The sequence below is a fragment of the Cydia pomonella genome, chromosome 1 (genome assembly GCF_033807575.1).
Source record: "Cydia pomonella isolate Wapato2018A chromosome 1, ilCydPomo1, whole genome shotgun sequence".
In the NCBI taxonomy this organism is placed as follows: domain Eukaryota; kingdom Metazoa; phylum Arthropoda; class Insecta; order Lepidoptera; family Tortricidae; genus Cydia; species Cydia pomonella.
Window position 1 is genome coordinate 50,133,085 of NC_084703.1, and position 17,477 is coordinate 50,150,561.

At 37.0% G+C, this 17,477-nt stretch overlaps 1 long non-coding RNA gene across 2 annotated transcripts; it reads left to right on the forward strand.

Moving 5' to 3' along the window:
- Nucleotides 1-5: 5 nt before the first annotated feature.
- LOC133526015 (uncharacterized) lies at nt 6-17,476 on the forward strand. Of its 2 annotated transcripts, none has more exons than XR_009800663.1 (6): nt 6-58; nt 2,067-2,217; nt 11,833-13,030; nt 14,225-14,313; nt 15,950-16,033; nt 17,396-17,476. It is a non-coding gene; the product is annotated as an uncharacterized LOC133526015 (long non-coding RNA). The 2 variants fall into 2 exon arrangements; XR_009800664.1 differs by lacking the exon at nt 17,396-17,476 and having other exon boundaries at nt 11,833-11,998; nt 12,938-13,030; nt 15,950-17,255.
- The last annotated feature ends 1 nt before the right edge of the window (nt 17,477 follows it).

Here is a 17,477-nt window from a genome sequence, read left to right on the forward strand (position 1 = left end):
CCTCGCCGCCCGCCCCCTCGCCGCCCGCCAGGCGCGGCCGCACCGCCGACAGGCACAGGTCACTCATTACGAACATTACCATTCGCACCCCGCCTACATTTTTTATGCACAAAAAATCAGGTCGTCCGTCTCGCCCGTCTGATACAAAATAGAATCGCTCGATACCAGAGGACGATTCCGACTTAACCGTGAATACTTTAATCTACTGATCCCGAATCATTATAAAAGTCCCAAGTCTAACCCTTGATGTGTTCCCTCCTCAATGGGGACACCTCAATGGAGAGTTGATAATGGGTGCGTATACTTCATTGTCTTTGACTGTTTCTTCCGCTATTTATGTTTACTAGAGATTCGAATTCCGATCACTTTGTCTAGATATCAACATCGAATCATAGTTATATGTGCCTAAAAAGTATTTAAAAAAAAACTAAAATTATGTTGAGAAATTAACAAAATACGGTAAAAACAAAAGCAATTCATTAGAACTGAACAAAAAGATGAAATCAAAACTACATAAATACTACTCATTCATTTACCTTTCTAAATGAAACGTGCATGCATAATAGTATTTTATGTGACTGTTATATAATAAAAGGCATTAAAATACAGGAGTGTGGGTTTACCACCAAAATTTGGTTACCGTTCAATACTAATAAAAATAGTATAAATATAGAGAGCTTTAACCCTTTTCCAGGCGTAGTAGGATTTTTTGGGAAAACCTTGTAGATTGGTGCGGCCTGGAAAAGGGTTAATCAATAATTAATTGAAAGTCTAATTCATTATAAGTCGATCACTGTTCCAGTAAGCTGCCTTAAGAGTGATAAAAAATCGGTCTTTGACTGATTTGTTTGTTCGTTCGTATAATTGTGACATTATTTATTGAAAGGGACTTTATTGTCGATGGCGCTTATGCCATTATCGACGACGCTCCTATATAAATACAACGCGGCGCTACGCAGTTCCGATTAATAAGATAAATGCTCTCGAGGTTAATGGCAGAAAGGAAAAAAACATATAATATAATAATTAATATACTGTAATAATTCCAAATAAAACAAAGTAAAATATGTATTATACGTAAAAATAAAAATTGAACAAACTACATTGATTGTGTTGCTATCGGCGCGTCGGATAAAAATGAACAAGTAACATAACCCCATGTATGTTGTAGGACTGTAGTCGCCAACTGCTGGGCGAGCGCGGTGGACGTGTTGACCGCTCAGCCCAACCGGTATAAACGCGTATCTCAACGCGCGCTCTCTTTATCAATGTCTGTGTCACGTTACGCTGGTCTGCCGACAGCCCACTCCGCCCGCGCTCGCGCGATGACAATTTCACTGTACTTACGAGTTGCCAATTCACAGAGTACGTATGCATACGTACCCGCATTTTGCTTACCGAAATAAATAAGTTGTTTTTTTTTTAGAATATATTGTATGCTATTAGTGCATTATGTAAATAATGTGTATGATGATTGCTTGTATTTTATCTATGTAAGTGAATTGTAATATTCTGTTGGAGAAATAAATTCTAATTTAAAGTATAATTTTATCCAAACGTTAATTTCTCTCCAATCATTTTTTTTCACTTGCACCGGTTTTAATATTCTTGATCACTTTTAAGGCAGTTTACTGAAACAGTAATCGACTTATAATTAAACGAATAACGAATTAACTTAGAATTAATTCGACTTTCAATTAATTATTGATTAAAGTATTTTTATTAGTATTGAACGCTAACCAAATTTTGGTGGTAACCCTACAGTTACATACACTATTTTATTTACACACATATTATAAACTTTCTATGATATATTCACTAACCCAAATTACAGCCAACGTCGGGACATCGTTGCTCTCTTGGCGGAACTCGCGGATATGTGATGGCGTCACCGAAATATTTTTATCGCTCATTTTACACGAAACTTGCTTAAGTTACTTTAAAAACAAAAAAACATATTCATTTTAAACTTAAAACTAATTAAATAAACACGTCAAATGGCAGTAAATGATAACTTTTTTCACGCATGTCACACATGGCTATATTCGCCCTCGATCGCATTACAGGCGAGTCAGCGGCCGGCTGGCCACGAAGGCCCTCGTGGCGAAGGCGGAGGGCGCCGGCGCCGCCGGCAGCGCCAACAGGAACCTGGAGTACGGAGCCGACGCCCCGAAGACGCCCAAAGTGAGCGCCAGCATACTTCGGCATAAGCGCTCGGTAAGTCTACAACTTTACAACCGAAATCATTGACGCTATTTGTTCCGTTTTCGATTATAAGGTAATTTATTGACGCTCGTTAATAAAGCTTTACGGCTATAATTATGAGATTAAAATTCGCCGTTATCGAGACACATGAAATAGAAATAGAAATATAGTTATTGCAAGAACATAGTATTTTGATACAATTGGTGGTCTTAGAATAAAAAGTCCTTATGTTCTACCCTATGTAAGGCATGCAATATAAAGCAATTAAATAATACAATCATGGAAAAATTTACAAAATTTCAATAGGTCAACATAATAATAAAATAATTTATTTATTGATTTTCGTCGGACATGAATTCTTGAATTGAATAGTAACACTTTAATAATAACCATTTACAGAGGGCATTTTTAAATAGCCTCGGTTCAGTTTCCAATATGTGTTTTGGTAATTTATTATAAATTTGAATGACCATTGAGTATACATTATTTTTAAACACATTTGTTCTTGAATGTCTCCAAGGCCCGTACTTTTCATGCCGTTGACGCAAAAATGACGTAATTCAACATACAGGGAGTTGTTTTACAATACTACAAATTTAGATAACTTACTTATTGACGGGTATCAAAATAAAAACTTGTTACGAGAATAAAAGCTTGTTACGCTGTTAAAAATAAAAAATATGTATTATTTATTTGAGTGACAATAATATGAATTTCAGTTAGAAGTTTCTGTACTGATTGTCAAGTATATGTATAACTTACCTAAAGAGGTTGACAAATGATTAATTATTACGAAAATACTAATTGGAATCATACTCTATGTAGCGTGACGTCATTTTTCTGTCAACGGCATGAAAGGTACGGGCCCTGTGAATGTGGTCTGAAAACGTTACATTTAGCAAAATATTGTGTTAAATAATTCTGCACTTATTCGTATTCTGATGGTGGTGCTGGTTTAGCATTTGTTTATATTCACTACTAACATTGGTACTGGTTTCTTTACTTTTCAGGGTTCCGTAGCCAAATGGCAAAAAACGGAACCCTTATAGATTCGTCATGTTCCTCTGTCTGTCCGATTCTGTCACAGCCACTTTTTTCCGAAACTATGAGAGCTATACTGTTTAAACTTGGTAAGTAGATGTATTCTATGAACCGCATTAAGATGTTTACACAAGAATAGAAAAAAAAACCAATAAATTTTGGGGGTTCCCCATACTTAGAACTGAAACTCAAGAAATCTTTTTTCATCAAACCCATACGTGTGGGGTATCTGGGATAGGTATTTAAAAATGATATTGAGGTTTCTAATTTTTTTAAACTGAGTAGTTTGCGCGAGAGACTCTTCCAAAGTGGTAAAATGTGTCCCCCCCCCCCCCCCTGTAACTTCTAAAATAACAGAATGAAAAATCTAAAATAAATATATGATATACATTACCATGCAAACTTCCACCGAAAATTGGTTTAAATGAGATCTAGTAAGTAGTTTTTTTTATACGTCATAAATGGTACGGAATCCTTCATGGGCGAGTCCGACTCGCACTTGGCCGATTTTTTCGTATTCGCTTTCACATCTCATTTTTTGGTGCATGAAGTAGTTCAAGCATATCGATTCATTTTCTAATACGTACAATAAGTATATAATGTACTTACAGCAAACTGCAAAAAAGCATACCCACTGTGGGAATGAATTCCATTTGTAAAGTGGGTGTGTACTTTTGCAGCTGTGTGTACGTAACGTATTTACGTAATATTATAACGTAGTATTAATGTTATATGTTATGTGTTGACCTGCCTGCAGACTTTGTGCTTCGCCCGTTAACTTACGCATGCTTTAACAACACTGTTTCCGTTTTCTAACATTATTTTTGTTGATGTGTGTCCTTTGATGTTCTAATACGTTACCACTAATTTGTGTGAATTGTTTTTGACATTTTTACAAAACGTGCATGCGTCAAGTAAATACCTAAATTATGTGATTGCATTTTCTGTCACATGGCGGGTTGGATCAAATAAAGCTACGCCGGCTCGACGCCTACACCTCCGACCTGAGAAAATTAAAATCCATCCTAAACTGTAGGAGGGTATCCTAGGACGGAACCGGATATGGAATTAAAAGAACATGAAATAACATAAGTACAGCGGGCTCTTTCTACACAACTAGGTGGATTGCTAATTCAGGACGTTATCATTCGTGATGTAACCGCTTATTATATAGTATGCTGCGAAATGAGTTTTTGCTTAATAACAGTTTTCATTTTAGAGTTTGCAAGTTCGGTGACATTATTTAGTATCTTGTTATAGAATTTTATACATTTCCCAAGAACGACTTTCTCGTTTTAGCCAGTCTGTAAAATGTTACTTTAAGCTTTGTCGTGTTTTCTTTGGCTCCGACTTTAGCTCTTGACCTAGTTAGGCCGCTTTAACCAGGATTCGGCACGGTCTGAAGTCTCCCGCATGTCGTCGTGAATGTTCGTCGGTCGTTCGGGTGGCGGGTCGTGGGTCGCGGGTCGCGGGTCGTGGGTCGTGGGTCGTGGGTTGTGGGTTGTGGGCAGTGCGCGCTGTGATCTGACGAAGTTTGCCTCCCGCCAGTCCGTCGGGCCGCGGCGCCGCCCCGCCGCCCCCGGCCGCGCGGCGGCGGGCGCCTCGAACAGGAACCCGCTGGACACCACATCATACGCTGATTTCAAGGTAAAATAGATAACAATCCTGAAAAACCTATGGGACTTACGCGTTTATTTCGTAAATAAACGTGTTCTATTCGGAAAGACTAAATTTTGCGGGCGGGCACCCTGAGATAACATTCTTTTATGTATACATTTTTATTTTGAGATATGTTTTTATGATTAGTCTGTTTTGCCAGCCAATGAGAATAGACCACAAATTTAGTCTGTTGTATATAGATACGTAGGGATTCTATGGTATTATATAACTGGCTGAATGGCCGAGTCGTGTGGTAGTCTTTGTTTACATTCCTTGAAATATCTTAAAGTTCTGATAATGAAACCTGGTTTTGTCTTCCAGAAGGGCATTGATGAGAGGAGCGAAGGCCACAGCTCAATATTACAGAGGCTCCCAAACCGCATCCCCGTGATTCTGTGCGACGCGTTCGAGGAGACTCAAAATTACAGTCAAATTAATTCGGCGCCCATGAGTCCAAAAACGGGGACTAAAAATAAGCGAGGCGCTGTAGCAGCACCTGATCTCGTATGCACTCCCACTAGGCTTACGAGATCAGCATTAGAACTGCGGACGAGCGACAGCCCCGCTGCTTCCCGCGCGCCGCCCAGGTATCATTCCACCAACAACCTGGCTCGTAAAAACACCCCGACCGAATGAAATAGCCTTTTATTTTAATTAATTCCGTACCTGATATAGATACCAAAGATAAAACACATACAAAGTCACGTACAAAATTTCATATGTAGACATGTACCATCTTATTCAATAGATACACAGTTGTATATCTATTGAATAAGATGGTACATGTCTACATATGAAATTATGCACTGAACTTAACTATGGAAATGGCGTCTGGACGTCGTTATTATTGCAATAGATTATAAAATATTGTAAACTGCTGATATTTTTTTACTCTTACCTTCTGACTACTGTTTGATGTAAATATTTGACTCTCTTATTAATTTTCGAATAATTTAATATTTATATAATTTTGCGCGTTTAACTAAGAGAGGTTTAATTTGTTAATGAGTCCAATTAAGTTAGTTATATTATATTTAATTTGATGTATATTTACTTTATATTTTGAATTGTATGAATTTTGGATTATAGATTAATGATTATATGTGGATATCATGTTCAATTATTTTAATATGTTTATGTCATTATGATCAATTGCGATCAACTGGAATTGATCGATAATTTGATCTCTCGTTACAGTAAGAGCAGCTTTTTATTAAGATGTTGCTTCTTCATATAACGGTTGTAGCGTACTTAATATTATTCAGTATTCAATGTGCAATATATCTACCGAGAACCATGCTAAGCTGTGTTCCGGAAGACTAGTCGGGCCTTAAGTAGCTTTATTCTTTTTAATATTATTCAGTATTCAATGTGCAATATTCAATGTGCCGAGAACCATGCTAAGCTGTGTTCCGGCAGACTAGTCGGGTCTTAAGTAGCTTTATTCTTTTTAATATTATTCAGTATTAAATGTGCAATATTCAATGTGCCGAGAACCATGCTAAGCTGTGTTCCGGCAGACTAGTCGGGTCTTAAGTAGCTTTATTCTTTTTAATATTATTCAGTATTCAATGTGCAATATTCAATGTGCCGAGAACCATGCTAAGCTGTGTTCCGGCAGACTAGTCGGGTCTTAAGTAGCTTTATTCTTTTTAATATTATTCAGTATTCAATGTGCAATATTCAATGTGCCGAGAACCATGCTAAGCTGTGTTCCGGCAGAGTAGTCGGGTCTTAAGTAGCTTTATTCTTTTTAATATTATTCAGTATTCAATGTGCAATATTCAATGTGCCGAGAACCATGCTAAGCTGTGTTCCGGCAGACTAGTCGGGTCTTAAGTAGCTTTATTCTTTTTAATATTATTCAGTATTCAATGTGCAATATTCAATGTGCCGAGAACCATGCTAAGCTGTGTTCCGGCAGACTAGTCGGGTCTTAAGTAGCTTTATTCTTTTTAATATTATTCAGTATTCAATGTGCAATATTCAATGTGCCGAGAACCATGCTAAGCTGTGTTCCGGCAGACTAGTCGGGTCTTAAGTAGCTTTATTCTTTTTAATATTATTCAATATTCAATGTGCCGAGAACCATGCTAAGCTGTGTTCCGGCAGAGTAGTCGGGTCTTAAGTAGCTTTATTCTTTTTAATATTATTCAGTATTCAATGTGCAATATTCAATGTGCCGAGAACCATGCTAAGCTGTGTTCCGGCAGACTAGTCGGGTCTTAAGTAGCTTTATTATTTTTAATATTATTCAATATTCAATGTGCCGAGAACCATGCTAAGCTGTGTTCCGGCAGAGTAGTCGGGCCTTAAGTAGCTTTATTCTTTTTAATAAACTGTCCAAGTAACAAGTGTTTTATTGTGAGAGTCAGAATGGAACAGCAGCCGAATAACACTAGACCCTAGTGTTGTGTTCCTGCCGGTGAGTAAGGTTGCCAGAGCTCAACGAGTGGCAACGCGCATGTAACCAGTGCGTGCTGTATTTAGGCGTTTTTTTTTATGTGACCGGATCCGGCCCGGATCCGGTAGCTCCTGAAATGTGCCGGATCCCGGCCGGACGGATTACCGGATCCGCCGGACCGGATTGCAATCCCTAAGTCCGACACAGATAATTTAATTACCATTTAGATTATCTGTGTCGGCCTGTTTCGCCAATTTTCGGTGGAAGTTTGCATGGCAATGTATATCATTTTTTTTTTAGATTTTTCATTCTGTTATTTTAGAAGTAACGGGGGGGGGGGGGACACATTTTACCACTTTGGAAGTGTCTCTCGCGCAAACTGTTCAGTTTAGAAAAAATGATATTAGAATCCTCAATATCATTTTTATTTGAGTTTCAGTTCTAAGTATGGGGAACTCCCAAAATTTATTGTTTTTATTTTCTATTTTTGTGTAAAAATCTTAATGCGGTTCATAGAATACATCTACTTACCAAGTTTAAACAGTATAGCTCTTATAGTTTCGGAAAAAAGTGGCTGTGACATAATCGGACCGACAGACGGACATAACGAATCTATAAGGGTTCCGTTTTTTGCCATTTGGCTACGGAACCCTAAAAAAGTGTCCGACAAGAAACCATAAATAGATGGCGGCGCCACAATACCTAGAATACTTGAGAAAAAAATCTTATCATAGACAGCGCACTTCACTCCGTCAATAACGCCAAAGAGTAAAGTATATAGGTTGCCAGAGCTCAACGAGGGTTGGGAGGGGGTTAGGATCGGCAACGCGCATGTAACTCCTCTGGAGTTGCAGGCGTACATATGCTACGGAGACTGCTTACCATGAGGCGGGCCGTATGCTTGTTTGCACCGACGTAGAGTAAAAAAAGAAACCGTACTTTCATTTATAAAGTATATATGACGAGCCCCACTGCTGGGTAGCAGGGCGAAAAATGATGAAAAGACGAAGATGAAGATATATCGGAGAGCGGTTTGACTGTTAAACTACATAGATAGTATGTGGGGCTCGAGTTAAGTCTTATATGCAGGGGTCGGACAAAAAGTGCGGATGACGTCAAACCAGTTATAGGATGATTTCAAATAGTATTTTTGATTTTCATAAACAATTATCACTTATCATTTATCAACCTCTTTATTAAACGATATCGCCACTTGAAATGAGTAAGTACGTTTTTGACTGACACATTGTCAATCAGATGAATAATAAATTGACTTCGTTATTGTTTAGCTATTGTATCTTCACGATTATATTTAGCTAAAATTTATATTTACTAATGTATAAGAAAACGCTCTAAAATGTCATCTTTACTCGAATATTGTGGCAATTTTCGTTTTTGGAGGTACGTGACAAACACGTATACTGCTCTTGCCGTAATCAAGATATACCAACGAAGGTAAGTAATATTAAAAGACATTTGGAGACAACCAAACATGTCGGAAACGTAGAAAAAGAGGGCAAAGTGAATTTAATATGAACTTTACAAATTTTATGATAGCAGCAAACATACCCTGGGTGCAACTACAAAATGAAAACTTCCGTAATTTCATAAAAAAATGCATGGATGGTGAATATGCAAAAACAGTTACCATACTTTTTATCGGACAAAAATAGTCATCTATGCATAATTTCATTAAATAATAAGTATAATAACATCAAATTATCTTTTTTTATTTTTACTAATCTTACCTATTGTTCCCACTTTTGACTATTAAACCTATTTATCTGAGGATCTCACAGACTTGTTCTAACTAATTTCAAATAATTATACCTTATGGTAACAAGTTTCGTGAAATTTATTTTATTCACTATATCACCCTACCACCTGTATTATTAATTCCATGGATTTATTTACGATTATTTTGTTACTTCATTAATACTACTTTGTTACTACATGTCACACGGAAGTTTAAATACAAATTCAAACATCATCCTGTGTGCAAGATTACGTCATTTTTACGTCATCCGCACTTTTTGTCCGACCCCTGCTTATATGTATAAGATGACATGGATGAAATCTTATATAACTTAATAGAATATTATTTTTATGGCCTGTATATGTAATGTACACACCAAAATTGTAAGCGTATAATCATTACATAAAAAGAGGCATCGATCGGCACAGATGTAAAAAGTTTACTTATAATATAAATTACGAAATAAATATTTTTCATTTTCATTTTTCACATGGGGTAAGGCAACCACCGGGACAAGACGAGCACTTCATGGAGTCGTTAACGTTCGCTTTGCCCCGCTTAGGTAAAATAAACTACGTTCTTATCACTTCTTTCCCCATAATCTCACTTTAGTTATATTTAGGGTTGCATATTCCCGTAAATACGAGACTGTCACCGTATTTCTGCGTCTCGTTTTTGTCCCGTATATCAATACCGCTGTAGAATACGTATATAAATGGTCACAATTATCCCTTTTTAACCACTTTATTCCTATACCTATGGGGATATGTATTTATGGAATGCACGTAGGTTGATAATGGGCTGCAGCCACGAGGGTTAATAAAATGTCAATTTTCAGATATGTTTTCGAGTTACAAACCCTTCCGCAAGCATGTAGTAAAGAGGATCCCCGCGAAGCGAGAGGACGATGATGCGGGATGTATTCTATCCGGATCTCACAGTTCGTGCTGCTGTGTACGCTATAAATAACTTATGAATTATGAAATAAGTATACTCGAAAGTGAGCGATATTTATATAGATTTAAGGTTCGCGATTTGCGAAACTAGCGAAATAATGTATAAATTTTGATACAGGCATAACTTACACCGGAGGTGGTAGAACTGGTAGAGGTATCGGAGGTGTGATAATTAAGAGACTTTTTTTTTTGTTTTTTCGCGTGTTTTTTAAAGGTAAGGCCCGATTTAAACATTGATTAGTGTTAAGTGCGAGTTTGTACATTTACTGTTTTGTATTCGAGTTGCTCGTGTCATCCAGGATGACGCACAGATTTGTCAAATCTAACCTTTAATATATGGAGTGTGGAATTAAGAGGAGTCACATCTCTTATGGTAGAACTGTTGCAAAAGTGTCCAGCTGTCAGCTATAAATAATAGTTCCAAATCTCTCCAGAGTAGCTAAGAACCTAGGCGCTATTGACGGAGTGAAGTGCACTGTCTATATGATTTGATTTTTTTGTTCAAGTACACTAGGTATTGTAGCGCCACCTATTTAAGTTTTTTGATGACACTTTTTGGTACATGGAGATTTATTTCCTTACCTCCACCTTCCGTACTTTAATATTAACATGATATTACGCGCCTCCGTGAATGACACGATCTACACCGTGTTTTTATTGAATTTCGTTAACTTCGGGGTATCGGTAAGTACGTTTAAGGAAACTAAATGGCATTGTTAATTTAAAAAAAAATTTACTTACTAATTTTATTTACTAATTTTATTTTTATAAAAAGTAACTAAATGTTGCATATAGCGTTGTTGTAAACACGGGCATTACATTTAACTCAACCAAACAATTGAAAACTGTGACATATTAATGTCATTTCGAACGTCGATCGTCCGAGATAATACTTACGTTTAGTAGCAAATGTATGAATCTATGACCTCGCACTTTTTTTTAAATTTATTTATAAAAGAGAAGTTACATCGGCTATGATCACTTATGGCAGAAAACTTATTCTACCCTCCAACATTGTTAAGTAAGTTATTGCTTACTTGATTTATAGCTATATTTATAGTGCGAGTGCGATTTCTTACAAACAATTGTAATAGCTTTAGATAGGCAGACTAGATAAACATTAGTAGCAATAACAGACTAACTAACTAGGTTTGTTTACCTATTTAGTCAGTCTGTTACTGCATTGTCATGGGAACAGTAGGTATAGGTGCTCGATTTCATTTCAACCAGATACTGGGAAACAACTAAACACTAATCAATAAGTAAACAGGCCCCAGGCGCGGATACAAGGGGGGGGGCATAGGGGCAATGGCCCCCCCCTAAAACCCTGGTTCTCACATTACTAAATTGAGTAACATTTTTTTTTACCTTATTTTCTGTGCAAAAAATATATGATTTTCTCAAAATGGCCCCCCCCTAAGCCAAATCTTGTATCCGCGCCTGACAGGCCCTAAGGCATGTGTACACGCTCGTAAGGGCCTTATGAGATAAAAATTAATGATTGATTATCTCCGAAATGGAGTTAATTAGAATATCGGTGTCATTGAGAAAGTTACTTAATTTAAGCTCAAGAATGCACCCTCGAAATTAACGCAAATAAAAAAAATAACACGGTGTATACTTGTGTTTAGTAGCAAATGTATAAATAAACTCGTACTTTACAATTTATTATTTATCAATGTGTAAACGGGCCTAACTGACTTGGGAAAGAATTCCTATCTTATATTAGGACTTGTTTCAACTGTTTGAGGTTACATTGCAATTTCAAAGCAGGTAATCCAAAGTAAAATCCGGTTATTAAATTAAATCAGTGAAGAAGATAACGCCGACGTAGTGGAGATCCTGGACAAACTGCATCCAAGCATGAAGAAGCTATAAGGGGACGTCTACGTGAGCGAGATCATCGGCCGACACCCGGAGAGGCCGAGGAAAATCGTAGTTGCACAGGAATACAGGAGAGGTCCGAAGCTGTACAGTGTATGTGGTAACTCGCCCCGTGGGGTCAATTATCTCTGTCGCTTACTATACATCTGAGCTAGTGCATGAAACATAACGTAACGTGTCATAGTTTGAGGTCGATTATGTATAAAATATGAAAAATGAACTCACCCTATTTCCGAAGCTGACAATATAAAGGATGACTTACGCTAGAACGGGTGCGGGCCGAGGCATCCGACACTTCATTTTCTATGGCAGGGACTAGGGTTTCTGGTTTCTCGACCTTTTTAGACTAGACTTTCTTAGAAACTAACGAATATCTTGCTAAAAGTAGTTTGAGGTGGTTAGCGTGATTGTTCAGTCATTAAAATCGTAAGGACCCGATTCCTTAATTATTATTTTTTTAAAGTGGTTTGGGGTAGCTAGCGTGAAGACAGCCACCCCATACCACTTGTAAAAAAATGAAGGAATAACCATAATAACGAGGAATCTCTTCAAAATTCAGGTAATAATATTAACTTTTATTTATTTATTTTGTATTGCACATAAGAAATCCTTAGAGTCCAAAATAGGGGACTTAGTAAATAAACCTTTTTGACCACATTTTTACACAAAATAATTTAATTCATACTGTTCAGACCCCTGCTGCGTTTGCTGTGAGGTTCAGTGCGCGCGAGTGATTTTGCCGTCAACATTGAATAGGCGCTTACTGCACCGCTATTAATAATGTTTGTGTGTCTACCCGGCCCTTGCACTTTTTCATATCTACCATGTAAGACGTTCATCGTCAATTAAATAGTTTAAAAAATATAATTTTGGGTTTTAATAGTCATATTAAGGCTCCGTAATGTACACTACGATACACATACGTATTTTAATATTAGGTTCAGTACAGTTCAACCGACCTTTTTATATCAATATTAAATTAGCTATTGCGGATTGCCGAACCATGATGGACTTTTTATAAATTATTTTCAGGGTGCGCCTCCTCTGTATTATCTGATGATAGTGATGATCAAGCTTGCATCGCAGTTGTAGAGCCGTCCATTGCGCAAACTCCACAATGACCAGGTAACATAAACATCTAAAAGGGTTACATTTTCAAGACTGCATGAGGCTGGCAATAGCCGTCCACTTATGCCGGCCACATGTTGCAAGACAAGCCCGTCTACTAGAAACGTTAATAGTTTTTGACATTTCATTTTAAGTGTGCCTCAATCAATATTTAATAATAGATCATGTCATTCACGAACCACACTAAGAGCATTTATTTGTGTGATATATGCACGAATAATTGTTTTGACTTGCATATATTTTATAAGTGAGGTCACTTATCTTTGCAGCTTACTATACATATATAAGTATGCTTGTTGCGCTAAAAATGATATTCTGTCAGGAATTTTTATGGCCTTTATTGTGAAACAGCAGAAGAAGGTGACTGTACGAGTACATATAATAGAGTTAGACCAAGCTAAGTTCGCAGTGATTTCGATAGCCCAGACTGTGCACGTGTTAATTAAACGTCATAATTTCATACGAGTTTCATCCGTTTGTTAGCAATTTACTATATACATGTGGTCTAGCACCTAGCGTAACGGTGAATTTGCTTACAAAATAATATTTTCTTTAAAAACAAGTTTTTCTAAAAAACAGCCCAACCCGGCTCGTACTTTCCGGCAAAGAGATACACTTTTAAATCCACGTGCACATTGCGCACTTTTTAGAAAATGCATTTTTAGCATGACTGTTAAATTTTTTAACAAACTACCAGAATCGATACAAACTTTACCGATAAACAGATTCCGCATTACGATAAAAACTTTATTGAAAACCAAGTGCTACTATGACATATACGAATATTTAAACGACAGCGAACTATTTTGATGTATGTTTTTGTAATACATATATTATCTAAATTATATAATTTAAATATATACCTTAATTTGACATTTAAAAATTAGAATTTTTATATTAATTGATAAGCATGTGTATGTAAATAGTTGAAATTTATTATTTTGATGATGACAAATACCTACATTGAATCTCATGAGCTACACCGCCACTCACGTTAAATATTTGTATGCCTCATAATATGGCCAAAAGTGGAGCACTTAATTATCTCTATGTAACACCTGTTTGTAACAAATAAATACGTTCGACAAATAAATGCATTGAATTGAATTTATTCTTAAAAGTTCTTGATGTTTTCTTTATTATTTTGAGCTCTTAATTTAAAAATATACAGGTATTATAAATTATTTTCAGTGGACGCTTCCTATGTACTCTCCGCTGATCAGTCCTGCATCACGGTGGCAAAGACATCTGTTGAGCAAATGTCACCAGGTAACAATAACGTAAGGAATTTAAATTGTTTGACTCGCATGTTTTTAGTCTCTTGCTACTTAAGCACTATTAGTGATTAAAAAACCGGCCAAGAGCATGTCGGGCCATGCTCAGAGTAGGGTTCCGTAGTTACTCTTCCGTCACAATAAGCTAAACTGGAGCTTAAAGTATGGTAGATTGTTAACCAAGGGATGAACTGTGGGTGTACGTCTTTTTACTATGAAGGGGAAACTGTTTTTTCGATAACTCAAAAATAGCTAAACTGATCATATCCGCTATAGTTTTCATTTAATGTCTTTCTTAAGCTCTACTTCCAAGATCTTTTTCATATTTTTTGGAATGAAACGGTACCTTTCAACAAATAGGCAAATTTGCATAATCAGTACCTAATTAAAGTAAGTCTTTTTATTATGAAGGGGAAACTTTTTGCGATTATGCAAAAACAGCTAAACTGATGATGTCCGCTATAGTTTTCATTTAATGTATTTCTTAAACTCTACTTCCACGATTTTTTTTCATATTTTTTGGACCTATGGTTCAAAAGTTAGAGGGGGGGGGGGGGGGCATTATTTCTTTTCTTTCGGAGCAATTATCTCCGAATATATTCACTTTATCAAGAAATGTTTGTTGAAGACCCCTATTAGTTTTGAAAGACCTTTCCAACGATATTCCACACTGTAGGGTTGAAGCAAAAAAAAAAATTCACCCCCACTTTACGTGTAGGGGAGGTACCCTAAAAAAAATTAAATTTTTAGATTTTATTGTACGACTTTGTCGGCTTTATTGATTTATATATCCATGCCAAATTTCAGCTTTCTAGCACTAACGACCACGGAGCAAAGCCTCGGACAGACAGACAGACAGACAGACAGACGGACATGGCGAAACTATAAGGGTTCCTAGTTGACTACGGAACCCTAAAAAGGAGCCGTACGTTCTCCAAAAATGTCTGAAAGAAAGAACGTGAGTTGAATAGTAGAATTAGCTTAGTAACATAAAGTAACATGTGAATGGCCCGGATTACGGAGTCGCGACTTTCGTGTTGTAAATCGTACGGATTACCTAAAGTATTCTTCAAACTCGACGGGTACGACGAGGTGTCATCTCCATTTAATTTTTTGAACACCAGTCTGTGAAGGAATATGCCGTACCCTGGACGCTAGGCGATCGCGATTATTTAAGCGAAATTGAACTTCACGGGGTCCCGCGTAGGTGCCTATTGCATTGGCGAAGCTGTCGGCTGTAGCCGTCGTTGCCGCCCTGGCAAGACTCCGATGACGGCCACCACAGCCGTTTGAGGCGGATAAAAGGTTCATTTATAACCTAAAAACGCCTGTTCTCACAAAATTATGTTGAGATGACACTTGTCCGCGTACCCTTCGTGTTTGAAAATAATATACCGTGAGTGAATAATATTTCAATGTTATAAAAAGGTTTTACTTATATTCATATTTGTTTACCTCGTCTTAGTGAAACAATTAGGGAACCATGGCCGTATAAAAAAACATGTACCTGTCAGCATGTACCCTATAATTCCTGAAATATTATTTAATTGGCTTTCTTTTATCAGAAGCGTTTTCAATGACTGACCGTCACAGGATCGTGCTCACTTTATTTTATTAAACCGTGTTAAAAATATATTTTCAGTGGTCGCCTCGTCCACGATCTGTGATGATCGGGACTGCATCACTACTCCAGGGCCATCAGATGATTTAACTGCAGCTAATCCAGGTAAGCAAGATCATATAATAGAGTCAAACAAAGTTAAGTTTGTAGCGATGTTGATAGCACAGACTGTGCAAGTGATATTTATATGTCAAACTGTTTGATATTTAAAATAACACTTGCACAATCTATGCTATCAAAATCGCTTCCAACTTAGCTCTTGATCGGACTGTAATATATACCGTGGGCCAATTAAACCCGCCAGATTTTAAAGGTGTATTGTTGACTGCATTTAGAGACTAAAATGACACACAGTTTCCTGAAATCGATCTTGTTTTATAGAGCTGTACCGCTGCCATTATATGACTTGGTTTAGACATACCTACTGACAAATATTAATAACTAGCAATTTTTTTTCTGTAACTTAAAAAAATATACTTATTCGTTTAAATGTTTTTTTTTTTTAACAAAGTGTAAAAATAAATAACGTGTCGTGTGAAGAAAACGCGAAATAAAATTGTTTTACGGTAAATATTTTTTTTAGCGTATTTGGCCAAAACTCATAAAAATTTTTTTGCTCCTTATGACCTTAGGAATGGCTGGTTAAAATCTTTCGGGTTTAATTGGCCTACGGTGTATATCTTGAAAGTTTATATTCCAATAACTATTATGTTGTAGGCGATCAGTTTTCATAATAAATGTAACTGGAAACATACAATCTTGTGTAACAAAATATTCGGCGCTTCAACCGAGAACCCTCAAATACAAATAATTTATTTATAACGCTGTTAGATGTCATGGTGGTTTTCATATAATTAGGTACATAAAACCACAAACCACTATTTTTTTTTATAGAACGACGGAGGCAAGCAAGCATACGGCCCGCCTGATGGTAAGCAATCACCGTAGCCTATGTACGCCTGCATCTCCAGAGGTGTTACATGCGCGTTGCCGACCCTTTAAAAATCTGTTCGTGTTTAAAAATCGTTATTCGTGGCATAATCTAATAATAACACTACTTTAATGGATAATACCGCGTACTCTCTCTAACTCTGTGATAAAACAACGCAACCTAATTGTGTTTGGGTTTATTCGAATAGCGTTGGCCGCTCGACGTATTTAGCAGAGAGTGCTAGCATAGCTTGCCCTGTTAATCCCTAGAATTGTGTCAAATTCTTGTTTTCTAATGGAATTTTATGAATTCGATGGATTAAGACAAATCTCATAGAACTAAAAGAGACTGGAAAGCTACGAGGGCGCCATCCATGCAAACCTTTGGAATTTGCCGACCCCATCGTCTCGATGAGCATACGTGTGTCTGTTGAAAGAAAGGTACAGTCAGCGATAAAAGCTTGTATAAAATATGAAATTTTGATTTTATTAAGCTTTATCTCTCGGCTTTTACATTAAAATGAATTTAATTTTCAGATCTCGCGCGGGGAGCGGGTGTTCCGGCGCAGAACACGAGTACAGGAGAGGCTGCGGCTGCAGACGGGGACGCGGCCTGCTC